Genomic DNA, 27,893 nt, shown 5'->3' on the forward strand with positions numbered 1-27,893 from the left:
TTACGCCCACAGTTTTTATGAAAATTAAGAGGTTTAAGTTTACATTTGCGATGTGAAGTACCAGAAAACAAGTTGACTTTACAACTATTATGTAAGAATTTTCTTTTACCAAATGCCGATGGGAGGTAAGTTTGGTAATTGTTGTAATATGTATTTAGAAAACGCTAAGCCAACTAATAAGCGCACACTGCAAGAAAAGTCTATGGACGCTTGCAACTCTACACCGACCACAGACAACGACCCTTTGGAAACCTGTACACTCCTCTTTTGAAGAACTCCATACTGTAGACCTTCGGGAAAGTCTCAGCATGGGAGCTCACTCCACAGACAGAGCGCTCGCGGGAGGAAATCCCTCTCAAACCGTAATTGAACACAGACCGAGACCATGTAGGCTTATTAACAGAAAATATAGGTACGTTGTGTATGACTGAAATCTAGAATGCATATAAATGCAATAACTACCTCTACAATATCCGTTTTAGGTTTGTTTATTACGAGTACAATCAAGCAGTTAACATAAGTACTATATATGTGTAGTAATATATGTCTTGCATTACCATTATTATCATAATCTTGCTTCAACGCACCATAACATTATGTAGACTACAAATAGATTGAGCACTTTATCATATGTTTCCGCGTTTTTGCAATATTCTCAGCTCTCAGCGTAACTTGACCGGGTAATACTATGAGTGTCTTGATTGGTGCAACCACGGTATTAAATATAGATGCAAACAAAGTACTAAAAGTATGTATCCACAAACTTAACGTGTAAGCAATACAGCCGTGTATACATATTTTTAGCACTTTGATGGCATCTATATTTATACCTTGGCTGTAATATTCGCGGCGTAACTTACTTGACCGGGTTTTCTATGATCTTGGTGACAGTTGACAGACTTGAGACTCATAAGAGGTCTTGTAGCTAAGGGTCTGGTTTTCCTTTTGAAGTACGGATCAATATTATGTCAAAACGTGAAATCTATCAGAGAGACAGTTGCGTTATTTTTGTTAAAGTTTCAATTACTTATAAAAGAACTGGAATGAGAAGCGTGGATACTTTTTAAGAAGGATTCCTAAATCCTGTAGAAAATTATCAGAAGAACATTGATTTTCTTGTTAGACCCCTCTGAAATGATCCCATGAAAGTAGGTAATACATACTTAATAGGTATTCAAAATTATGAGCTATCGAGCATCTCTGGTGGAAATGCAGCTTCAATAGTGTCAATCGTCTTACATTTTTAAAAGATTGATATTTTTGATTTCATTAAAACAAATAATAATGTCACCATCGCCAACCATGTGTAAAATGTAATTTTAAAGCTAATTTAAGTGGCAAAAATCTCGGCTTGGAAAATTCTTTATTTTCCTGCTACTTCTGATTCGGACGCGATCCACGTAGAGATAAATGGCAGTGCAGTATCAAATGAAGATTAATTAGCTACAGTGCACCTCTGCATGCAAATGAGTACCAAGGTCTTTGTGATGCTTACTTGAAACTGCCTTATTCTGCATCTGAAACAAAAAAAAAACTTTGGTTAAAAATCAATCTTCGATACCTAAACAATAAACATGTAAATGCTTAAATATAATATTAATACCTAACGAGACTGACTTTAGACCTGTGTTTTTCATAATTATCGTTTATTAATGTATTCTTTTAAAATAGTTCCTCCAAATGCGTTTAGTTGCTTAGCCTCGAAACAAGTTTAGCGAATAGGTATTCACGGGGATATAATATTAGCTTGACTACATTATGGCGTATATAAGTTTCTTACAGTTCCAATTAAGCTCGTATACGTATTATTTTATTCTTCACTCGATTTAGAAAGGATGTATTACCTACAATAAAAAAAAACATACACTGATAAAACCATTCTTACGTAACATAAATTTCTCAGAACCTTCACACTCCTTTTCTCCAACTCCCGTACTCCATAATTTTCGATTTCGATACTCCTTAAGCGTCTACATTAGATACCTACCTGTCAATTATAATCTTGTGACCTGTCACGCCTTAAATAGGATGGGACATATATGGGGTGGGTTGCGTAACTTAGAAAGTAAGGTCGATAGGATTCGTGGTATTTCAAGGGCAGATGAAAGTTTGGTGACACAGGGATACCCTGAGGTGACACCATTATGAAGAATAGGACAGTTTGGTGACCCGGTAGGTTACCCTGGAGAACACCATAGGGAGGACACGTGTAGATAAGGTGAGAGTTCATACAGGTATTACAATGGATAATATGGAAATAGCTATGAAGATTAATAAAAAAACATTGTATAAATAAATTCATGCAATAATGTTGCTTAATAATAGTGCTTTCTGTTTTAGTAGGTACTTACAACTTATGATTTTAGCGCACCATTGACGTTTAACTGATTAAAATATTTTTACAATAGTTTGAACTACTCATAGAATTTAACTTCTTATAATATTTATAAAACTAATACCCATTCAAATAAAGTAGTGTAAGTATAAGTTACAATGGTATTTAATAATAAAGATTAGAAGAGCCATAACAACCATGTTGTTACAAAATTACATCATTAGTATGACTGCGGTCATAATGACTAATCAATACATTGATATTGTATTGGCTCTTATCGACTAAACTTATACAGTCAGCGGCACAAGGCATACATATACAGTTGGTTCATTTCATTCATACTATAGTATAAAATAACGTAAGTATACTAGTAGTAGGTACCTATAGTCTCATAGTTATGAACTATATTTTAGCTGAAGTAGCTAAGTATGCAACTGAGCATAGACATTGTGGATTGTGGAGATTAATTTTGCATTATTTTGACAGGTCTATATTGGCCCCTTTAACGCTCGATATTTGCGATAAAATTTCTCAGAAAACAATGAAACAGAGATAGAACCTAGGTCTGTAATGTTTTACCTCTTGTTATGGCAAAAGGAATTGTTAGGCCGTAACAGTTCAGAAATTCTCGAAAAAAATCAATTGCTCATTTTAAGGTATATCAGCATTGCGATACAGCGAGGAAATGTTGCTAGTATCCTTGGTACAATGCCTCAAGGGCCTATTTTAGACATTAGCTAGCTTTTAAGTTTAGTCTTAGTTTATAATTATGTAAATATGTTCATGTAAATAAAGGTATTAGAATTGAAAATCCTAATCCTTTACTACGCCGCGTAGCTTACTTTACTTCATTTCATTCTAGTTATAAGTTGCGTCACTTGCCATTCTAGTATTGTAAAATATGTGATTTGTCTCCAAATTCTTCATTCTGTATTCGATCTCTATACAGGACATCATAACGCGTGAAGCAGACCCTCGTTGACAACCAACCGGGCATTATACAACTCCAACACCGGAAGTCAGGCTCAAGTCGTGACTGTTTTACAAAACATCATGAAACTCATACACACTTACCATACGGTAGACCTCTGCGCTCATACAACGCTACTTACAATTCTAAAGAGGTATACGGGTCTTTTTAAACTGGTTGTTACTGTTATAGCCAATGTAACTGTGTCTATGTTTCTTAAAGATGTTAGTAAGATTTGAACGGGATGAAGAGTTCTTTGTTCATTGGTAATTATAGTTAAAGATGAGATGTATTTGTTTGAGTTACAGTAACGGATCAGTACGCTTAATAAGAAATATCTTAAGAGTAGTATGAACATTATGGAAATAAGTCATTTTAGAATGGAAGTGGATTGTTTGAGATGCGTGTCAGTTTAACATCATAATAGGTTTTGTTTTGAGTTGAGAATTGCAGTGTAAATATGAATGTAGTGGTTAAGTGGACAATGCGTATGTAACATGTAGGTAAAGCTAACTTTTATATTATTTACCATTTACTATACTTACTTTACTTCTATATTGTTCGGTTCGAGACATGATTCTTATGTAAAATATGAAACTTACATAAGGAAAGGAAACCCAATAATTTTAAACACCCGTTTCTGAGGCTAAAAAACAAAAAATAAATTTGGGTACAAAAAAATCATTTCTTTTTAATTATTTTTAGTGGATGGATGTATTTTGATAAACTCAAATTGAGTTTTATCCCCTCTAAGGCACTCAAATTGAGTTTTAACATTGTTTTAACATTATGAATCATGTCCCTATCGGGTCTCAAACTATCTCCATATCATCTTATTCAATGAGTATGAGTGTAATACTAAAGTACCTACAGATAAAGTAGGTTACTATCGCACTTATTTTAGAACGGAAATAGAGATTAACGAAACCCCGTTGACCAAATCTATGCATAAGTAGGTAAGTATGTACTACATATTAGATTTAGGGCAATTAATTAAAAGACACATGGCGATTTATAAGAGTTGAAATATATTATCGCAATATAGTAAGGCAAGGTGTGCTCCTATGAATAGCTACCAAGGGACTAAAGTACAAACGAAGTCCTTAAGATTAGGAACTATGGGCTGTTGTTTTTTATTCAATAGTTTACATTTATGAAAGAGAAAGTATAACAATATTCTGGGAAACATTATGGCCAACATTTGTTCAAAGGTAAGGGAAACCCAGTAAAACCTTACCAGCCATGTCATCAACTTATTTCTAAAATACAATCCAACTTGTTTGACATTTCCTACCTATATGGTACCATATCTAAGAACATAGAACACATATGCATATGTGATTTAACACACCAGAATCGATTGATCAGATCGATTCAAGTAAATTATAAGTCAAAACATAGTCGTTTAAATACAACACATTTATAACCACATAAAACCACACATAAATATAAATTTCACAGACACTTATAACGCTGACATTTTATACGCTTACATTTATGTCAACAGGTATATGACATGTATTCATATTGTAATGTTTCATAGGTATAACATTCATACAAACTGTACGTCATGAACAAATTAAAAATACACAGTTGTTCTACGGTTAGTTGGAAGAGATCCCTTAAAGGGAATAAGCTCGCCTCTGTACATAACCATTAAAATTATTTACTGTATTGTCTGTACTTCACATAATTTATTCTGTGCAATAAAGTGTTTACTACTACTACTACATTACCACAGTTTCTTACAACTATACATAATGAAACATATTACTTTCACAATAAAACAACCATTCATAAATCATGACATAAAACTTATTAGTTAAATACGTATCAATTATAATACGTAGTTTCAGCTTACACTATTGTCAATTAACTATAGTTATATAAACCACAAGCTGTATATTATTTTCATAATCATTCTGTAAGATTGTACTGGAATACATAAGGTTCACATTTCTATACATTACTCATGTACCATTTTCTCTGACAGGTTCATATGTAGATATATTTTAGAACTAACCTGTCTGTGCTTGTACATGCACATTGTATTAACTACCACCAATTATATATGTATAATAGAATTAGAAACAATCTATTTGATAAATGATTATTCATTTCATTGGTAAATTTGATATTTTTCATTGGTTCATTGATAAAGGATTATCAATGAACTTAAAAGTTCAGCTTTATCAATGCCACTTTGCTGTTTGACAATTACCGAAAACCACTTCATAGAAGTTTGTCACCCCTATAGAGTGTCCACTGTTCGGCTCACTTATGATTTCCTTATCCGTGAGAATCAACTTGACACTCTTTAGCATAACGAAACGTATCGCCTTGTTTACATTAGCTTAAGTTGGCTAAGAACACCACTTTATTTCTACAAAGTCCTTTGTTCTTCAATTGGAACTCTTTGCATTGTTTTACTTCACATTCCAAATGCAAAGATTTGTTTAGCTAAGTATAGTTATTTAAAATGCTACAACAATACGAGTATTGCTTTATTTTACTTATTATTGTGTGTTGCTATATTTTAAATACAATTCTTTTAATTTGACTCTTTATTTATGATTAATAGTTCTTAATGTATGTATATCATTTAAAATGAAATTTATTTAATATTATCACTGTCTGTACCTCCTAGATAATGGTTAAAATAGAATTAGGTTTTTATATTTATTTATAACCAAGTGTTAGGTATTAGTTTTGCTGTGTTCTGAGAGGAGGTCATATTTAGCTAACCAAATAAAATATAATTGAAAGACTTATAAGACTCTTTCACTTGCAATTTTCGAGTATAAAATTTGTAGGTAAGTATTTAATCATTATAATATGGAACCCATTTTTTAATGAGTATTAGACAGAGTTGTAAATTTTAAAGATAAATAATATTATCCATTGTTGCATTCCCAGGCCCCGTAGCCGAATGGCATTTCTCCGACGCCAAACGAAAGCGATACGCCGCTGGCTCTGTCGCGCCAATACGCAAGCGCGATAGAGATAGATATCTACTAGCGCTTCGTTTCGTGAGCGTTTCGTGAGCGATTGTGCCATTCGGCTAGCCACCCAGTTGGTCTAATAAAAAATAAGAGAGACGGCTACAAGAATTATATACCTACGTCTATGATGCAACATCGTGCTATTATTTTCTTACTATCTTTGTGTGAATGACTAGATATTAAAAGAAAAGTAGAGTTATGATTTTTATCAACAATGGTACCTATTTATGCAATTTAGGAAGGTATCTACTTATATTATGTGTTCTGGAAATCTTTTTGCTTTGAAAAAAAAAACTTTATATACCTACTAGTGTAACTGCACATGTATTTCACAAAGAAATATAATTTGTTTAATTTTGTTATATTTATCTACAAGTGCAACGAAAAATGGACTTTATATGTTTAGACTAATTTATATATTATTTTTGCTCTAAACTATTTAGTTTTTATTTGTTTAATTTTTGTTTTAACTGTTGAGTTTCGATTGATCTATCTACTCTCAACCACCTAAAATTATAATTATAAATATTTAAATTTAAAATTTGTGCTTGGATATTTTATCTCAAAACTTGTATAAAAGCTGTCGGTAAAACAAACCATCCCGCGTCGTTTCCGACGCGACGCAAAGATACCCATCACACATTGACCGCGTTTCCACGCTGAACCACGATGGACCATCACACAGTGACCGCGTTTCCACGCTGAACCACGATGGACATGTCAATTATACAAACACACACACAATAGTTTTAATCATAACACAAAAAATCCTGAAGACATTTTTCGAATTTCCATTTCCCTCAAACTCATGTGGCCCAAAAACAGACTTTTCGGAAAACTCCGAATGTCTAACGAAATTCCATTTCCCTCAAACTCATGTGGCCCAAAAACAGACTTTTCGGAAAACCCCGAATGTCTAACGAATTTCCATTTCCCTCAAACTCATGTGGCCCAAAAACAGACTTTTCGGAAAACTCCCGAATGTCTAACGAATTTCCATTTCCCTCAAGACCAGATGGCCGATAGTCAGACTTTTCAGAAAAACTGAATGTCCATATGGAATTCATACAGACTCACATGGTCGATAAACAGACTTTTCAGAAACACTCTGAATGTCATTATGGAATTTATACAGACTCACATGGTTGATAATCAGACTCACATGGTCGATAAACAGACTTTTCAGAAACACTCTGAATGTCATTATGGAATTCATACAGACTCACATGGTTGATAATCAGACTCACATGGTCGATAAACAGACTTTTCAGAAACACTCTGAATGTCATTATGGAATTCAATCAATGACATACTGCGCTATCATTTTTTTTTTTTTTTTTTTTACACCTTTTTCATATGAAAAAGGTGTAAAAAAAATGGCTCAAGACATAACTAAATTATGTTTACAAACACAGAACCATATACCTCGAGGATTTTATATGACCACAAAGATGTATTACAATTATTATACCAGTGCTAATTTAATTCAAAAGAACGAGTTTTCAGTCATGAAGTAACACAACAATAAAATGTTATTTCGTTCTTACATCATTAATATCATAAAGGTACTTATATTTAAGCATAATGCCATTTAAGACAACATAAATATGCATACATACTTACATACAGTCACGCCCGTATCCCATAAAGGGGTAGGCAGAGCACATGAAACTGTAAATGTATTAATATGTGCCACTTTAAATACGTATCTCATCATTCTCAAATACTTTCTTTAGACAATCTGATAAATATAAAAAACTGAGCTCCTTTAATAATAAAACAAAAAAATACTAATTTATGAGATTTCAAGTATCCATCGAGCGCACCAGTGGGCCAATTCAACAAAACATGTGTTTTGCCCTTCCAAGTCAAATGAAGCGTCACTATTCACAACGTGCGTATTTTAACTCCACTGTTGTACTTAATGCTTGTGTATTTAAATTTTATAGCATTAGATGTTTCGTATTTGTGTAGTGACCCAAAAATAAAGTACAAATACTAATTAATACGTACTTCCTGTTCAAAAGTCACAATTCTATAATATTAATTGTATTGTTAATTAAAGTGACGACAAGTATTCCAAAACATGACTCAGGGAATGTAAAAGAATAATAAATATAATTATACCATACGTACCACACCTTACACTTACTGGTGTGTAAGTCAATACCATGATTCCATCATTGGATATACGCTGACAAGTATGTCAGCATAGGAAGGTGCTGTAAATTCAGGTTTGCTGATTACTTTGACTGTCAGGAAACATATGGTAGACGTAGCCCACGTAGCACTCACGTCGATCAATTATATTACAGTTGTCTCTCGTCATTACCATTAGCGCATTAACGTTGAGCGCTGCGTTGCATAGTTAACTCTCTTTCTTGGTCACAAACATATTCCTTACTCCTTCTCAGATAATGGAACAACTTTCATGTCGTTGTAGTTACTGTATCCAATTGCTATTTTAACTCGTACTCTGATAATATGCCCCTTTTTATGGGATAAGAGGCAAACTAGCGGACGGATCAGTAAGCAGTCACAAATGTTAAGTAATTATTGTCACAGACAGATATATCTGTAATATCACAAATGTTGTAAGTGCGTTGCTGGCAGCGAAAAGAGAAATACGCTGTTATTATTGAAGGTTCGAAGCTTTGGTCCTTAAACACGGCAAACGTCAGTTGAGTCAGCATGTATTTTGTTTTAATTTAACAATAGGTATAATATTGCATCCGTTTTTATCAGTTCGCACACGTTCGTTGAAAACTTGATGATGTACTGTTATTTCTCTTCAGATTTTAAACTCGCGGCAATATAATTTTCTTCTCCTAAGTCGGTATATGTTTTCAAATAGTACATCAAATACTGAACAATGGCTGCCTCAGTTTTATTGCTTTTCAAATCCACCATTATTTTAGGTTTACGACTCCTTTTCCATCAAACACCATTAAAAAACGTAGATAGTTTATTAACTATTGAACTTGTAAGTTCCGCATACTTTTCTTATCACCAATTCACCACTGATTAAGGGTTAATGTTCCATTTAATATTTACACAAAATTGTCCACAAATGAATCTCACAACACTATTTACAAAAATCTAATTAAATGTGTCTGGGCCCATAACCTATTAGATTTAGGGCAATTAATTAAAAGACACATGGCGATTTATAAGTTGTTAATTCCAACACTACATACATAAACTCATGCCTGTGTTCTCAGAAGGGGTAGGCAGAGACATGACACTGCTTATGTTTCAGTCCCAATCTAAGCAGTCAAGGGCAACCTTGTATAGAAAACGAAATTGTGACATATTGCAGTGACAGGTTGCTAATCGTCTACACCAAAGTCGAACCCATATCCGTCAGTTGATTTTTACGACACTCATGAAAATTTAAATAAAAACCCCGACATATTGGACCGATTATCATGAAACATGGCTAAGAACAACTCCCAACAAATTCAGCTTTCAAACAAAAAAAATAAATCTAAATCGGTTCATCCGTTCGAGAGCTACGATGCCACAGACAGACACATACACAGACAGACAGGAAACAGACAAACACGTCAACCTTATAACACCCCGTCGCGCGTCGTTTTTTGCGTCGGGGGTTAAAAAAGGGGGTTGGTGACACGGGGCCAAAATACAAATCTATGGCGTAGATATTGTAAGTACTTGCGGCTTACGTGGTAAGGTCGTTCATTATCGCTATCGCTACTATCTGATAGTTCTGATAACAGTTATCAGTGCTGACCACGTCATAGTTATTGTAATAACTATCGAAGAAAGTATCAGCTAGTTTTGTTATCATAGTAGTTCCGATATTTCTGTATTAAGTAACCAATCAGCTGGTGAGCCAAGGTCGACATCGCTATCGCTTCCACAACGAAGGCTTTGTGTTTTTCTACAACACTGGCATAGTTATGTCTTTCCCATCACGGAACAAAGGTGTTCCGGACCTTTGAAGGCGTGCGCGGGGCCGAAGGCAACGCGTAGAGGACCTTTTGACACTTTAATGAAATGTAAGGGGTACACCGAGCGGATGTTGCCCTTGCCCATATCATGGGACACAGGCAGAGGCAACACCCGCCAGGGTGTAAGGACTATTTGAGAGTTAATGGAATCTAAAATGAACTGCTCTGCTGCTCAAGGGCGACATAGGTGTGAGAACTCAAGGGTGTCGAGAGGTGTACACCGCTTTCTGCCCAGTGGCCGTTAAGCCACTGTACCAACTCGCGTATGAAAATTTTCACTTCCACCCCTGGAGCATGTCGCCCTAACTACTCTGGACGGCCAGAAAAGGTAAGCCTAAGGTAGAGAGTCCTGTCCCATCCACCCGCCTTACGGGTAACAGAACTCCCCAGGAGCACTTGGGTACGTGGGGTCGCTGTATTATTTAGATTAGTTATAATTCATGGCTAGCTTTCTAAATTCACCAGACCCTTTAGCACAATGTCTTGTAATCCATACATCAAGCGCGACTTCAAGTATGAACTCGCGCGCGACAAGGCAAGTTGTGCTAGAGGGTCAGGTATGGCCTATGATTCGATATTGCGTTGACGCTCTTTATATTTAGCTTGGGACCGGCTTCAAACAAATCAATGGCAACCGCATTTTTTTATTTGTATGTCGTGTTTCATTCGTTATGTAGTATTGATCAATCGTTTGTCCCAAAAATAGACTAATTTACTTATGTTTTAGACTCCAATGGAAAAGGGTTTAAACATTAAAGTATGACAGATCCTGGGCACAGGCTTGGCGTTGGCGCCACGGTTGCTCTCTACCCACTTGTATAGATGGCGGTTAGCTGAAATTATGTAGGTACTGACTTTTTGCTTAAAAACAAGACATAATTTAAGCTTGACTCCAAAGGAAAAGGGTTTAAGGCATGACACATCCTAGGTATAGGCTGGCGCCGCGGCTGCACTCGACCCACTTGTATAAATAGCGGTTAGATGCGCCTGCGTCTACTCGCGGGTCAATACACGCGCCATGGAGGAAATGAGCGGAGAAGACTAAAAAACAATATTCTACCGACACGACAGCGAACATTAAAAAAATTATAAAAGCAGAACCAAAAGAGAGGTTGGTAAAGAAGGATGGCACGTTTAGTAGGAGTGAAACAGTCGCACAAAAGGTGGTTTTACTAGTATGTATTTACTAAAATACATAGTGAGGTAAATAAGTTAGATATAAACTCAGGAGTGGTAAGCATCGTAATCAATCAGTCGTCCTGAAGTACAACATGGCACAAGGAATGTGTAAAATTTATATTTCTTAGAACTTGTACACTCCTTTTTGCTGTGTACTATACTTAACACAGCAAAAGGGGGTGTACAAGTTTCTAATGGGGTGGCAACGCGCATGTTTCGCACTTTCCATCAGGCGGACCGTATGCTTGTTTGCCACCGACGTAGCATAAAAAAAGTAATATGACCACTCCTTTGGGATTCAAAGCGTAACATTTAGTTTGAGACTGGATCTGAAGTCAGAAATAACAAAATAAATTTAAAAAAATTACTTCCAACTCCACTAAATATCACTTCGCCCTGATACTCTAAGGGACTTATTAGAATTTTATATCAAGTAAAAATTTATGTGTGAAACATCAACAAACACCGTCTAAAGTCGCCGTCAATAGAATTTGTGAACAATGTAAACAAACCTTGTAGTCAAAATGTCTTTAATTACTATTCTAACTCATCAGATACTGGCTAAATCCATGTGTTATTTATTCAATTCACACACACATTATGATCCTCAACCTTTAAAATAATAAAATTGTGTTAGAATATTGATATTTTGTGTGATGGTTTGTTTACATTGTTGACAATTTCTATTGACAGCGATTTTATATGGAATCTCCGCCCGTACATACTCCGTGGCCACTTAAAGCCCTATTGGATAACCAATTCAATACAATTCGTCATACATAATGATCGGAATTACTCACACAATTACACTGCAGCTTGCTATTAAGCTATACAACCAATTACTAACTGAAAATAACGTAGGGAAGCATTTGTGACGTCATAGATCCTGATTGACCAAATTTAGTGGTAGAATGAGACTATTTTGTTGCTGATAACAGTATTAACTAGATACCTAAGCTAATGCCAATAAAGTTACGAAGTGAATACGAACGACAATCTAAAATACAATACTTAAATAAGGTACAAAGTAAAGTTTTAGATCAGAAAAAGAACATTTAAGAAAAATAACTACATATTAAATGTCTTATCCCACAAATTTGCTATGTAACATTTATAACAGCCAGTGTGAAAGCACCATTATAGCCCGTCGTTTATATATTTCTAATTTTCATTACGTTCAATAGGTATACTAATTTACTTATAGCACTAGTTGATAATGGACGTATACGCAACATTTGTACCCATACCCACTTATAACAGCATGAAAATTTGGAAGTTAGCTTAAGAACCAGGCTTTATTGGAAGAGTACCTAGAACCTACCGTGATAAAAAAACCACCTACATTTGTACAGGAGTGAAAATGCTAAAATGGAAAGGGGGGCTCGTTTCGATTTAGGAATTTTAGTTAAATATACTAGTGTTATTAACTAGATTTATCAAAAAAAAAATGTCCATTAAGAACAACTCAGTTAAAAGATATTGCGAAAATCTTTAAAATCGAAGTTTCGCTCTCGACTGTTTCCTCCTTCAAAACTTAATCAATCGGAATGAAATTTGAGAATCCGAATAACGATAAAATAGTCTATGTCGGACCGTTTAGTTTTTTTGGCTAATTGTTACGAATCTTGAGTATCACACCTTTTTTGCGCCATAATGAAAAAGGCCGATTTTGGAAATTTTTCGTTGGCTCTAGCGTCTTTAAAAATAAAAATATCAAAAAAATAAAAACGGTCCGACACAGATAAAAATAATAATAATCTGTGTTGAAAAAATCATTGCTCTATCTTCAAAAACCAGGAAGGAAATAGTCGAGGACGTTTGTATGGAGAATTGACCCCTCCTGTATCGTCTTAAATAGACAAGAAATATTTGGGGGTCAACAACTTACAGTGGTCGCTAGTCGCTTTCGTATCTAATATACCACTCTCCATTCTCATGCCTAAATTAAATTAACTCACTGATTGAATTATCTATCTATCTATCACTTATTCGCTAATGAATGATCACAGCCATGACTCCAGTGTACGGGAAGGGAACCTTCTTTTAACCAATTCGCGCCACCTACTGTTTTGCACGGAATCACAATGCCGCCTAGATTAAGGTCACTTGCGCCTGCTTTATAGACTACCATAAACAGACTCCGCTTTTGACGCATTAAAAATACTTTATACATTAAATTAACTTTTTCTCGTTACTCCCTATGACGGTTACGCTTCGTTACTTTAAAAATAATCGTTTTGCAATGTAACAAATTATTTATTTGGTATATATAAACCCTTTTCGATAAGGGGCCATCTACAAAGCACAATGTTTAGGTATACATAGTAGCGTGTTTCATTTCATCATTCCTTCCATTCCTTCCAAGATCGAGGTCCTTCTGCCAGTAAAGGAATAAATTAAATACATTTACTAGGTATATCTATATACTCATATTCGAGAATCGTCAATGTTTTGTACTATTCATAATAACAAACATAATGTACACTATATACAGTGAGCTGCGCATGGATAAATTATGAATGAATTCATTGATTAATTCGCCATGGACTTTTGCAGCTCACTTTACCAGTGTAAGTCAGAATTTTGTAGAAATAGTAGGTACATACATTTTGAAATTTCCTTAAAATACACAGTAAACCTGTTTTTTCCTAGAGTCTGTGCGAAAGTGGAGAGCCGTAGCATGAGGGTACTTCTTTTTCCACACAGACTATACTCTGGTAAGTGGTCTGTGGGCTGCGCCTAATCAATTCGACGCGTGCGCACACTTGATGACGCGTGACGCATGTCATAATTACGGCACATTACATTACACTGTGTTACATGCTCTTAATCAAGGATGGTCCCCAAGTTAACTCAGTATCTGCACCGGTTTGGTAGTAAAAGTCAGTGCGTTTTCACATTATCCGATCCGATATCGGATATCGGACCGATATCCGATACATTACAGGCGCCATCTTGGATTTTTTCCATTGAAATCCTTCCATCATCAGGACCAAGATTAGATACAATACTTTTGCAGAACACGGAACGAATCATTAATAGTTAATATAATCAATCATAAAAATTATATGATATTGCTTTTCTTCCAATTTCTCGATTGTCAATTTGTCATCTTAGTTAAAAACTTTCAGGAGTTTTAAGATGATTCGTATGAAAAATTCTGGATTTGTAACGGTAATTGTCTGTCACTTTCATTAGCTAAAAAGTATTACCTTGGTTCTGCTCACCTGGAACCAGAAGGACTTCAGAGAGCTACCCATGAGCCTCATCATCAGAGACATGGAGATGGTCGAGAAACTCCTGAATAGCTGATGGATCGATCGTAGGGGTAAGGTAATTACACAAAAGATCCCAATGGGTTGAAGTGTGTAAATCCGTAATAAAAAGGATCCTGTAATGGCATATTAGCCACTTTCCGTGTTTAGCAGTAACACAATGGTTTACTGCGACATAACGCATATTGCTTGGTCAGCGACAACCCAAACATGTATATATAGGCATACCGTTATACAATAAAGAGATTCATTAGTTTACGCTTTACCTACTACTCGTGTCTATCATTTGACGACACCTCATACCGTGACGCTGCCCATCCACATAAGTAATAACATCATATTTTGTTATTACAATCCTGCAGATATAAGATACGAGAAAGACAATTAGGTACCTGAAATTTTCTTCTTTATTTAGCAAACTTATGTGTATGACTTACGATCTCACAATTATATTAGGACCCACGGACTTGTACTATCGCAGACACTTTACCAACTCGGTACAAACATGGATTTTTAGGGTTCCGTAGTCAACTTATAGTTTCGCCATGTCTGTCTGTCCGTCCGTCCGTCCGCGGATAATCTCAGTAACCGTTAGCACTAGAAAGCTGAAATTTGGTACCATATGTACCAAATTTCAGCTGTATGTATATGTATATCAATCACGCCAACAAAGTGCAAAAATAAAAAATGGAAAAAAATGTATTATTAGGGTACCCCCCCCCCTACGTGTAAAGTGGGGGCTGATATTTTTTTTCATTCCAACCCCAACGTGTGATATATTGTTGGATAGGTATTTAAAAATGAATAAGGGTTTACTAAGATCGTTTCTTGATAATATTAATATTTTCGGAAATAATCGCTGATAAAGGAAAAAAAAGTGCGTCCCCTCTAACTTTTGAACCATATGTTTAAAAAATATGAAAAAAATCACAAAAGTAGAACTTTATAAAGACTTTCTAGTAAAATTGTTTTGAACTTGATAGGTTCAGAAATTAAATATTCTTTATTTACATGAACATATTTACATAATTATATAAGAAACTAAGACTAAACTTAAAAGCTAGCTAATGTCTAAAATAGGCCCTTGAGGCATTGTACCAAGGATACTGGCGACATTTCCTCGCTGTATCGCAATGCTGATACGTTGAGCGAGGAAGTCGCCAGCTCTTCGGTCACCAGTTAGTTAGATAGGTTCAGTAGTTTTTGAGAAAAATACGAAAAACTACGGAACCCTACACTGAGCGTGGCCCGACACGCTCTTGGCCGGTTTTTCTATGCTAACTTAAGAATACAGTTTAACGCCATTGTAGCTTGAAAGATAGCCTTGTTGTCAAACAAAAGGCAATAAACATGCGAAATAAAAGTTAGTTATGAGCGGTGTAGGCGGTGGCCATATTTGGATAATTTATGTCGGAATCGCCCATGTTGGTCGGATTAAAGATGTTTTGGCGCTAGTATTGCATATATCAAGATGAGTGCTTTCTGACAACTTTATTCTCTAGTTTTGTATTTCAAGGTTTCCATAAAAACAAAATGAGAAAAACCTATCTGGGCCATTTTTTTTTCAAAGTTGTCCACCCCACTTTTTTTGTAACACGGGTGTTTTTACGCGATTCATACTCAGAATCGCGAGGTTTTTCGATCCTATATAGGAGAAAAAAAATGTCCCTTCCGTTACCACCATACAAAATGTATGAAAAAATGGTAACGGAATGGGAAAAAACCTTGCGACACTTTTTTTCTCTTTTTAGGATTGAAAGAGCTCGCGATTCTGAGTGGAAACCACATAAAAATTTCCAAATCCAAAAAAAAAGTGGGGTGGACAACTTTGAAAAAAACGGCCCATCTATGCTACATAATATGTAAGTCCGTTTTCACATTATCCGATCCGATATCGGATGTCGGAAGGATTTCAATAGAATAAATCCAAGATGGCGCCTGTAATGTATGAGATATTGGGCCGACATCCGATATCGGATCGGATAATGTTAAAACGCACTTATTAGGATCATAGCTAGTTAGCAGCGATTTTAACAGTCCCGCTAGTGCATATGTTATTCTAAACGTCAAATCTCTATGTGAAATTATGTTTCGTCACTACTTTTAAAAAATCTCGTATCTCACGCTGTTCCTCAAAGTTAAAACGCAGTAAGTCTATATGCATTCCATACATACTTACTACAATTTTCTTTTCATTGACAGACGAAGATACAAGTTTTTTTTAAAGTAGTGGCGATTTGTCGTTAACCTAACCCTAGCACAGGCTAATCAGGCTATCGCTATCTATCTTTGTACGACTTTACTTTCGAGGTTTCAGTAAAAAAACTCCAGTCCATTCAGTCAATCTCTCGTTCTCGATTAATGAGAAACATCTGAATGAATATTTGTTTTGCAATAAGTGGTAAAGTATATTTTTTTTAGAAAAGTGTCTACTTCCATACTAATATTATAAAGGGAAAGTGTGTGTATCTGTTTGTTTGTCCGTCTTTCACGGCAAAACGGCGCCACTGGCAGAATTGATGTGATTTTTTAAGTGGAGATAGTTGAAGGGATGGAGAGAGGCTACTTTATGTCTCATTCCAACCCCCCACTTCCCTAAAATGGAGGGTGGAAATATATATGGAGCATTCCGCAATATTCGAATTTAACGCGAGTGAAGCCGCGGGCAAAAGCTAGTACCCTAGTATACATATATTTTTTCAAGTATTAATACTATGATCAATGAAATTGTCAGCCTCATCAACATTCTAAACAACATAAATTTTAGGGTCACGTATAACGGTCACTTCGAACGACCAAATCCAGCTTATTCAATTCATCCTCTATATGTGTCTCTCCTCTTCAAATTCAGTAAAGCCGTTTCCATCTACAATTTCAAAAGAAATTTGTCCTTATTGCAAATGAAGCATATAAATATATAATCATATAAATATATAAGAAATGAAGCATATAAAGATAAAATAAGCCTTTGGGCCTGGAATGCCACATATTAGATCAGGATCAGATTATTCGCACTAGTTACGAGGTTGTGACACAAATATGCGCGCACGCAGGAAGTCGCCACTTGTCGAGGCGACGACCCGCGGACCCCGCGGTATATGGGTCATTTTTTGCCAACTTCTTAGGTTTGGAGCACATTGGGAGAAGAAACAGGTCATTTTTTTTATAAAAAAAACTTTTCAGCTATTAGCATGACGTATGTTTAGATCTACTCTCCTTTAGGATCAATGGTTGCAATCCTTTTTTTTTTGTATCGCTACAAATGTAGCATTCCAATTTCTGTTTGAAGTTAACAAGCACTGTAGGTATCTTAGAGCGAGAAACAAACGGTCGTGTCGTATAGAACATACGAGTAGAAACGTTTCCGAAAAAATGTAAAATATGACTATAAATTCATATTAAATCTTCAGATGGAAGTTACAAACCACTTTTACTAATACAGGTGCCGTAGCCGAATGGCATTTCTGCGACGCGAAACGAAAACGAAACGCCGCGAAAGGTAGTCTGGCTCTGTCGCGCCAATACGCAAGAGCGATAGAGATAGATATCTACGAGCGTTTCGTTTCGTGAGCGTTTGTGCCATTCGGCTACGGCTAGAGGTTACGAAATAAATAACTTTACTTTAGAGGTGTAAAAGACTCTAAATGTAAAAACTATTTATCCTTAGAGATGCACACGGTATCTAAGAGTAATTTAAATATTAATTACCTAAAGAAAATAAACAAACAAGGAGCAAACAAAATGCCTCAATGTAATTGTAATATTACTCAAAATTAATTTTACCTACTTAGTAGGTATAATTAGTATAGACCCTATTAGCTGAAACAGACCGGTCTTCACAAACAGCACCGGTTTACGAGTATAACGCGTACCTATCATCTTGCTATCATGTTTTTGTTGGTTTGGTCAGTTTACTATTGATCTGTGGTTTGGTTATGAATACCTCTATTATTGACGCGTCGCCTCTGTCGCACCCAGTGTGTCCTCAACTTACGGGTTATAAATGGGTGCTAACACTGCTAACTCGCTAACCCATAATTACAGCGCAGATGGCTTCAATTTGTTTACAAGCATTTCAGCAGCCCGATCAATTGGATGATTTGTCTTTACTTTTTATTGGTCTGGCTATTTTTGTAACGTTTATTTAGCATGTCTTGTTGTTAGCGAAATTTTGCTTTATTTCTTCTAAATTATTACTTTAGGTAACCTACCTACTCTGTAGATAGGTAAGTACATAACGCAAAAACCTTTGAATTCTTGTAACAATTTCACTTGACCTTTTTTATTAAGATTAGAATAAATTTAAAAGTGGAAATGTCTACCTTGTGGGTTGGGTGCCATTTTTCGATTTTCGAAACGGATTACTTAAGAAATAACATAATTATTTTATAGTCCATACTTTAGATGACAAATTGACAATATATGAAATTATTATTGCCGCATCCTGTCCACCTATTCGTATCCCTCGATAAAGTTATTTAAGACGATACGGTAGGGGTCAATTCTCCATACAAACGCTCTCGACTATTTCCTCCCTGGTTTTTGAAGATAGAGAATGATTTTTTCAACACATATTGTTATTATTTTTATCTGTGTCGGACCGTTTTGATTTTTTTGATATTCTGCTTTTTAAAGACTCTAGAGCCAATCAAAAATTTCCAAAAACGGCCTTTTTCGTTGTGGCGCAAAAAAAGGTGTGATACTCAAGATTGGTAACAATTAACCAAAAAAGCTAAACGGTCCGACATAGATTATTTCATTGTTATTCAGATTCTCAAATTTCGTTCCGATTGATAAAGTTTTGAAGGAGGAAAGAGTCGAGAGCGGAACCTCGATTTTAAAGATTTTTTTGAAATATCTTTTAACTGAGTTGTTCTTAATGGACAATTTTTTTTCGATAAATCTAGTTAGTAACACTTGTATATTTAACTAAAATTCCCAAGTTGAAAGGGGGGCTCCTTTCCATTTTAGCATTTTCGCTACCGTATCCTCTTAATATTTGCAAAATTTTATATTCTTCTACTCGTAATTAAATACTTTATTTAGAATGACCAACGAGCTTTTTCTAACGGGGAATAACATGACATCGAAAGGCTTTTCTAGTTTTATATGAGACACAAAATACCATAAGGTCCATAGGTAACCATAGGTAACTCAAAATGTAAGATCAAAAGCCTAAAAAAGGAGTTTGTTCCAACGAAAGTACGGAGCTAAACATCTACCAATACCAAGATTGCGCAAGCGCCGAATCCCATGCGCATTATCCACTTGCGCTAGTTGGCCGCGTCACATAAATCTCAATGGGAAGCGCTAATTGTGGACTGTGGAGCCCTGAGGGCTGAGAACTGGCCACTGGGCCGGCCCGAACACTTCGTACACTGATGTCAGGTTGTCCTTTAAAGTAATTCGGATATCGCGCATTTCGCTCTTTTTTCGAGCAAGAGAAACACGCGATAACAAAGTTATTTAATTTTAAATCCACTAATTTACAACCTCAGAGCTAGCTTAAATCATTCTGACATAAATTTACATATGTTCGAATCTCCCTGTAGTTTATTTTCATTAAGTATAATATTTCTGAGTGCCCGTGTGGTGACGGGTTAAGAATTTCACCACCCCCTTTCTTCCCGTGGGTGTCGTAGAAGGCGACTGTGGAATATGGGTTAAAGTGTGGCGCAGGCGAGAGGCTGGCAACCTGTCACTGCAATGTCCACAGATGTCATATATACCATAGATCAAGCAAACGTATCTACTTAGCGTGTCAAATGAACTTAGTGAAATCCACTGAGTTGTCCGTCTTTACTCGCAGCTTGCAGCTTTCGGGCGTCAATTTTTGTAAGTTGAAGTCAACCAAAACATAAAAAATACCTCGTTACGTGATATTCAATTGCAACAACACAAAAATTATGAACAATCAAGAGCCTGAGACATATTTAAAATTACAGGCAAGAATCAACTTCAGTACAAAATTTGACACGCTCGGCCCCTATACAAATATATGAATTTGTTTCTTCTATCTAAATTAAGTTCTGTGGCAATGTCACACTTTCGTTTTCTATCGACCCCTTATTTGCCAAGAGTGGCACTGAAACTTGAGTAGTTTCATGTGCTGTGCCTACCCCTTCATGGGATACAAGCGTGATTGTATGTATGTATGTATGTAATATTTCCGATCAAATTCATATAACCAGACAAAATGTGACCGACATTTTTATCTGATGTAAAGACCTTCCTTTAGGTACATCAGATAAAAATTTCGATCATAGTCAGTACCATTAGCACCTGTAAATCAAGAAAATAAAAACTGATGCGGGCCGTATCATTCAGGAACATACTCGTAACGTAAATCATCTGGTTTGTTGCATTTAATATTAAATAAGTGTAAAAACTCCGTCAAACGAATCGATAATCGATTCTACTTGGTTTTACGAATGACTTAGCCAAAATTCAATAAATCGTAATGAAGGTTCATAGGTGATATCATGCCCAAATTATAGGACCACATGCTGTTAATGAATTGGTAGAATTGACAAGCTTATAATTTGTATTCGTGGTAACTATGTGATATCATCCAGTTAAAGTTTATTGTTTTTTATAGTCCGAGTTCTTAACAGTGACTTACTATGAGTGTACAGTCCCTGCTGGCAGAAAGCATGAAACTTGGCATGTATATAGCTTATAGGTTTATAAGAAAATATGGAAGTAGAAACACGCCGAGGTGTCAATGTTTCCTCTCTTTCCCCCCACTTTTGTATCCCTGATTTCAGTATATTTCCATGAAAACCGTGAAAGCTACCATAACGATGTCTAGGAGAAGTATATTCTTCATAAAATTCTCTACAATATTGTCTTTGGAAGTATAAAGCTACAACTTATAATTTTCAAACTATGCTCATTTTCCCCGAACAATATTTCTCTTTGGTGACCTGAACGATAAGATAGACTAGCGACTTTGTTCTTTTACCTGTGACGATGTTGCTTCACAAAATTGTTCCTTGGGTCAAACTGATCCGATTTAGCTCAATAGTCATGAAATCGCACGTCACAACCCCCCAGAAAGACAAGGAGAAAGGGCCGATTTCCTCTGTGAAATCTATGCATTACTTCGTTTTGCTCTTAGCGACTAGGGCAAATCGTATATCATTTTCGTGTAATATAGGGACGAGTTAATCATTTCTGAAAAAATCGTTGCACCTTTTCATACAAAAATAACGATTTTATAGCAAAATAATGAGCTAAATCGGATCAGTTTGACCCAAGGAACAATTTTGTGAAGCAACATCGCCACAGGTAAAAGAACAAAGTCGCTAGTCTATCTTATCGTTCAGGTCACCAAAGAGAAATATGGTTCGGGGAAAATGAGCATAGTTTGAAAATTATAAGTTCTAGCTTTATACTTCCAAAGACAATATTGTAGAGAATTTTATGAAGAATATACTTCTCCTAGACATCGTGATGGTAGCTTTTACGGTTTTCATGGAAATATTAAAATACTGAAATCAGGGATACAAAAGTGGGGGGAAAGAAGGGAAACATTGACACCTCGGCGTGTTTCTACTTCCATATTTTCTTATAAACCTATAAGCTATATACATGCCAAGTTTCATGCTTTCTGCCAGCAGGGACTGTACATCTGGTTAAGAACTCGGACTATTAGTAGAATTTGATTTGTGTTTTAGGTCATGGTTATTATGACAATTGTACGGAACTTTATTGAACTTGTAACTGTTTTTATTCTTTTGCTGCTGCATGATTCAAAGGGATAAATTATATACTATATAATATTTCTATTTCTATGTGGGTTACTAATCCAGTGTGGTAACAGGGGGTGTGAAAATGTGTATTGATATACCTATCTTGTATATACCTACATATATTAACGTTATTACACTTAGTATTAACAATATAGTATGATGTTTTATGGATTGCATAGTTCCTTAGTGTCTCACTGTAATACTGTGTGTTCGTTTTTCAAATTAAAAAAAAACTAAAATTATTAATTTACTAAAAGGTATATTATTTTATAGTTCCTTAATAAATTAATTGCTTTATTATTAAAAAATCTAATGATTCAAGGCATCTACGAGTATAATATTGCATAGTATCCATACTAATATTATAAATGGGAAAGTGTGTGTGTGTCTGTTTGTTTATCCGTCTTTCACGGCAAAACGGAGCGACGAATTGACGTGTTTTTTTTAAGGGGAGATAGTTGAAGGGCTAGAGAGTGACATAGGCTACTTTTTGTCTCTTTCTAACGCGAGCGAAGCTAGTAATTAGTAATTCATCCATCCTGATACATTTTTACACTATAATAAAACGCGACAACTGATCAATCCGTCCTGTTAGCATTTCTAACATTCCTACACTAACCTGTCACCTTAACATCAAAAACAAAAAAACAACTCTTCACGCTAAAACAACCCAAGTCCTTTCCGCCTTACCGTTCCAATCCCAACCCTAAGATTAACCGTATAGAGTGTAGAATGAAAGTGGGATGAGTGAGAGTTAAATCGTTTTGACAAGAGAGAAAGCGACGCCATGACAGGTGCGCGCGCGCAGGGGCGGCGCGAGCCATCCCGAGCATTTCCGAACTTGCTCTTTTTATCTAGGTACAGATTTAACACCGCCACAGTACTCGTGTATTGACAGTATATACAACCAGAGCAGGAATGAAATACTTGTAAAGAATGCTAGCTTTTATTATAATTCTGAAGAGACTGATTTAAGTGACACATAGGTAGGTGACATAGGTAAAGATTCTTAGATTCTTAGAACGGTTCGGGTCTCCGCCAAGACGACCGGCACTATAATTGTATAAAGTTACCTAATATATAAGTTTTAATAAAAGTGAAGTACCTATTTATTGTTGCGAGAAAAAAAATGTAAATAGTAGTATGTTTGTAAGTTACAATTACAATATTACTAATGTTATTAATATTGCGAATGTTCGTTGTGTAGTTGCTCGTGAGTATGGTCACCTTCAAATATATAAAAATACTAGCTTTTGCCCGCGGCTTCGCTCGCGTTAGAAAGAGACAAAATGTAGCCTATGTCACTCTCCATCCCATCAACTATCTCCACTTAAAAAATCACGTCAATTCGTCGCTCCGTTTTGCTGTGAAAGACGGACAAACAAACAGACACACACACTTTCCCATTTATAATATTAGTATAGTATGGATCATACAAAATAATATACTGTATAACTTTACTGTATACTGCGATGCAGCTACCATTCAGAAGCGACGCTCGTAGTTCAATATTTAAACCCGTAACCTTCGATGAGTTAGTTACGTCAAGTGTGATCGGACTTGGGAGAACTAGGGTTCTGTATATATAATTTGTAGGAAACATATCACGGTTACATATGATTGGAAGATTATTGGAATAGAAACACAGATATCAATTCGAATATATACATATTGTACTACAGGCGGATGTAGTGAAAAAAAAAGGCTTTTTCTTCGTATATTTACGGAAACGTACGAAGACGAACGTGTCACGATATTTCAGAGTGTCAGTATTTTCAAAATGTCTGTCTGAACAAACATGACAAATACGAATGTTTCCGGAAAAAACCGAAGGAAAACCTTTTCGTACTACTACCTAACTTTTCCCATGACGCGACGTAGGTACGTCAACCAATTGGAACCCTAGGCCACTCTACAACCGTGTCAAAATGACTAGCAGTAAGAGATTTCTTACAATCTGATTTATAACGTCACTATGACATAGTTCTACAGTGGCCTAGGGTTCCAATTGGTTGACTATACTGTGAAGACACAGACATCACGGCTGCGTCGCTGCGTCTTTTTCGTATTCGCACGTTTTGTACATATATATGTAGGCATGGATGTTTTCTATGTATATATCCATATCCATATCCATATCCATACTATACTATAGTAACTCTGTCTGTCTGTCTGTCTGTCTGTCTGTCTGTCTGTCTGTCTGTCTGTCTGTCTGTTACGCTTTCCCGCTTAAACCACGCAACCGATTTTGATGAAATTTGGAACAGACAATCTTTAGACCCTGAGACAGAACATAGGCTACTTTTTATTTCGAAAAAAAGGGATGAAGGGGTTGAAAAAGAGGTTGAAAGTTTGTATGGGATTTCTTAATTTTAAATGAAACTTTATATTTTAGCACTTGATAAGAAATCATTAAACATATATTTAAAGTCACATACAGGTCGAACGCGATTAACATTATTTTTACCTTTAAAATAAACATGGTGGGAAATAAACATTAACTAAAAGCGGGTAGATTATATTTATTTGTCTACCCCGAACATTTATATAAATTAATATCGGGTAGTTTTGTGTTGTTTACATCTCCGGTGACATTTTGCTGGGACGTCAGTCTTCCGCGACCACGGCCAGTGCAACCTGGCCGAAACGTTGGGAAAAAAGGTAAAAATAATGTTAATTAATCGCGTTCGACCTGTATGTGACTTTAAATATGTGTACAAAGCGCGAGAACTTAAAGTGTTATATCATTAAACATCTTGATAAGGGATAGGGATAGGGATAGGGATAGGGATAGCGATAGGGATAGCGATAGAGAAAGCGATAGTGATAGCGATAGGGATAGCGATAGGGATAGCGATAGCGATAGCGATAGCGATAGCGATAGCGATAGCGATAGCGATAGCGATAGCGATAGCGATAGCGCTATCGATATAGGTATCCGTATCGCTATCGATACGGATACGGATACGGATACGGATAATATGGGTATCGTTAGCGGGATACGGATAATCGGTCGGCGGTCTCTTACAATCAATGTGCTCTAAGACGATCGTTGTTTGCTTGCTTGAAGATTACGTTTGCGATAAGTATAAGCAAAATGTAAAAAATTGTAAGGGATAATAGAAAAAAGTACTTTTTACCCACCGATCATAGTGTCGAAATACGGGCTATGTGGGATGTTTATAAAGGTTTCCCTAGCGTATATAGAATTACCTACGCTGTGGTCGATGTGTAATATTTCTACAATCATTGCAAGCAAAAGTATTATGTGCAATCGAAATAATCGCAGATAAATATACCTACAGAGAAACCTACGGTCCCTACGGATCCAAATGAATATCTTAATGAATACTTTTATTACGCGGGCGAAGCCGCGGGTAAAAGCTAGTGTATTTATATTTTATATATATCGTTGTCTGAGTACCCACAACACAAGCCTTCTTGAGCTTACCGTGGGCCTCAGTCAATCTGTGTAAGAATGTCCTATAATATTTATTTATTTATTTTATTTATACTAAGTGCGACAAGGGCGCACCGACGCGATAAGTTATATCACCGTAGTGTGCTAGGCCCGTAGGCAGTAGGCGCCAATTAATTTCATCAACGGAAGGAACAATTAAATTAAATTATTTAACACATTAGAAGACGAATGTCGAAGTAAAAACATCTTTAAATCAAATATTAAGAAGTTGCTATTAGGTACAAAGCCTGAATGAAAAATTACCCCTGCATTCATAAAATAGTTACTGAACTGATTAGTTAAAGGGTGTTTGGTCTCTTTCTCACATATACATAAGTCAACATGACGGATAAGGACAAGCGATTTTTGGCTAATTCAGGTTTTTAAAGTGTTAATGAAAAGCGCCATTGATAAGATATTAATATTATGTATTAACACTAGAATAAGTCTTTCAATTTAATTTAAGGTAAGGTGCATTAGGGTAATTGCGAATGACAGAAATGCTCTGGTAATTCCGAAAGGTGAATCTTGATATGCTGGAAATAATGGTAAACAATAATAACTTTCGTAATCAGACGACTTTCGGAATTACCCTAATGCACCTTACTAACTTTAAAAATGAGTGCTTCATTTCGCCGTTAAACGTAAGTTTGGCGAAAAGATTAGAAACTGTAAAACTGTAATCTTTGTTCAATAAATTAAAAGAAAAAACATTAAAGAGATAATCAAACCAGACCTCGAAAGCTTCGAAATTGTGGTATTTGTAGATGATGGCATCAGATTTTTTTAATACAGAAAAACTCATGTCAGGAATAAGCCTGCCTGTAATAATAGTAAACCATGAACCATGTCTAAGGATCCCTAGTCAAGGACTGCCATGTCGACTCGGCTGGACAAATATATCAAGGCCTGTTTTTTGTGCGCGCTTCGGAAGCGGCGGCATTCCAATACAGATGTGTAATGTTCACATGAATAGTATAAATGATACATATTTATTGTCTTTTTGAACGATATCAATATAATGATAATAAAGTGAAGGATGTAACTTCTTTTAAATTTGTTTTACTTACACTTTTTCTACTCAGATTCACGAGCTCGTTCGATCCTTAATACCTATAGACATACATAGATAGGAGGAATACATGTCCCATTATTTTTCACCACTGTCACCACATTTCATAGACTCTGTATCACTGCTTTTGCTTCCTCGGCCTTGAAAAATGAAAATGAAAATGAAATATTTATTTTTCAAGTAGGCAACAATGCGCATATGAACGTCAAATAAAGCTACAAATAAAGCTACGCCGGCTCTAACCCTACGCCTCAGCCTCGAGAAAATTTCAGTCCCCCCTCAGTTGGGAGGGGGTATCCACTATGGGACCGGCAAGAAACTCGGCGGGCAACTTCTTTTCAAAACATTACATCTTATAATTAACATGCATTAAATAACAAGATACAATTTAACATGCAAAAGTATTCATTAAAGAATATGAACAGACTAGGTACTCTATGGAAATTAATTTCAATAAATTATATTATTGCTTAATAATACGTCGTTCTTCTTCAGAGAAAACATATCAAATTGTCACAGAAAAAAAAGATAATATGAATCTCAATGTCATTAAATATGTAATTTACACAACATAAAATATTTGATGTGCTTTCTTATCTGAACTGTGTCCTTTATACATATCTAAGAAACTATCTAGGAACCTTCAAGGCTATGTGTATTGGATGCCTAACTTTTTAGTAATTTCAGAAAGATTTTGAGTAAAGCAAGGTATGAAGATACTTAAAACAGTCGGTCAATTAGTTGATTCGCCCATCAGTAAACTAAAGATGAAGTGTTTTAGGAAATCAATAACATCTAACTACTTAATAAGGTAAAGAACGATGGGGTACAATGCATTCGGAATGCAGTTCGCCTTCGTCAAGTAATGCAAT

At 35.7% G+C, this 27,893-nt stretch overlaps 1 protein-coding gene across 1 annotated transcript in view; it reads right to left on the reverse strand.

Annotated features, from left to right (window-relative positions):
• LOC125233049 (inverted formin-2-like) overlaps positions 1–27,893 on the reverse strand; it is a 170,337-nt gene that overhangs the window by 90,881 nt on the left and 51,563 nt on the right. The window contains 1 exon segment of the mRNA XM_048138896.1: positions 1,496–1,517. The gene's annotated coding sequence lies outside the window, so the exon portion shown is untranslated.

Source organism: Leguminivora glycinivorella, chromosome 1 (genome assembly GCF_023078275.1).
Source record: "Leguminivora glycinivorella isolate SPB_JAAS2020 chromosome 1, LegGlyc_1.1, whole genome shotgun sequence".
Classification (NCBI taxonomy): domain Eukaryota; kingdom Metazoa; phylum Arthropoda; class Insecta; order Lepidoptera; family Tortricidae; genus Leguminivora; species Leguminivora glycinivorella.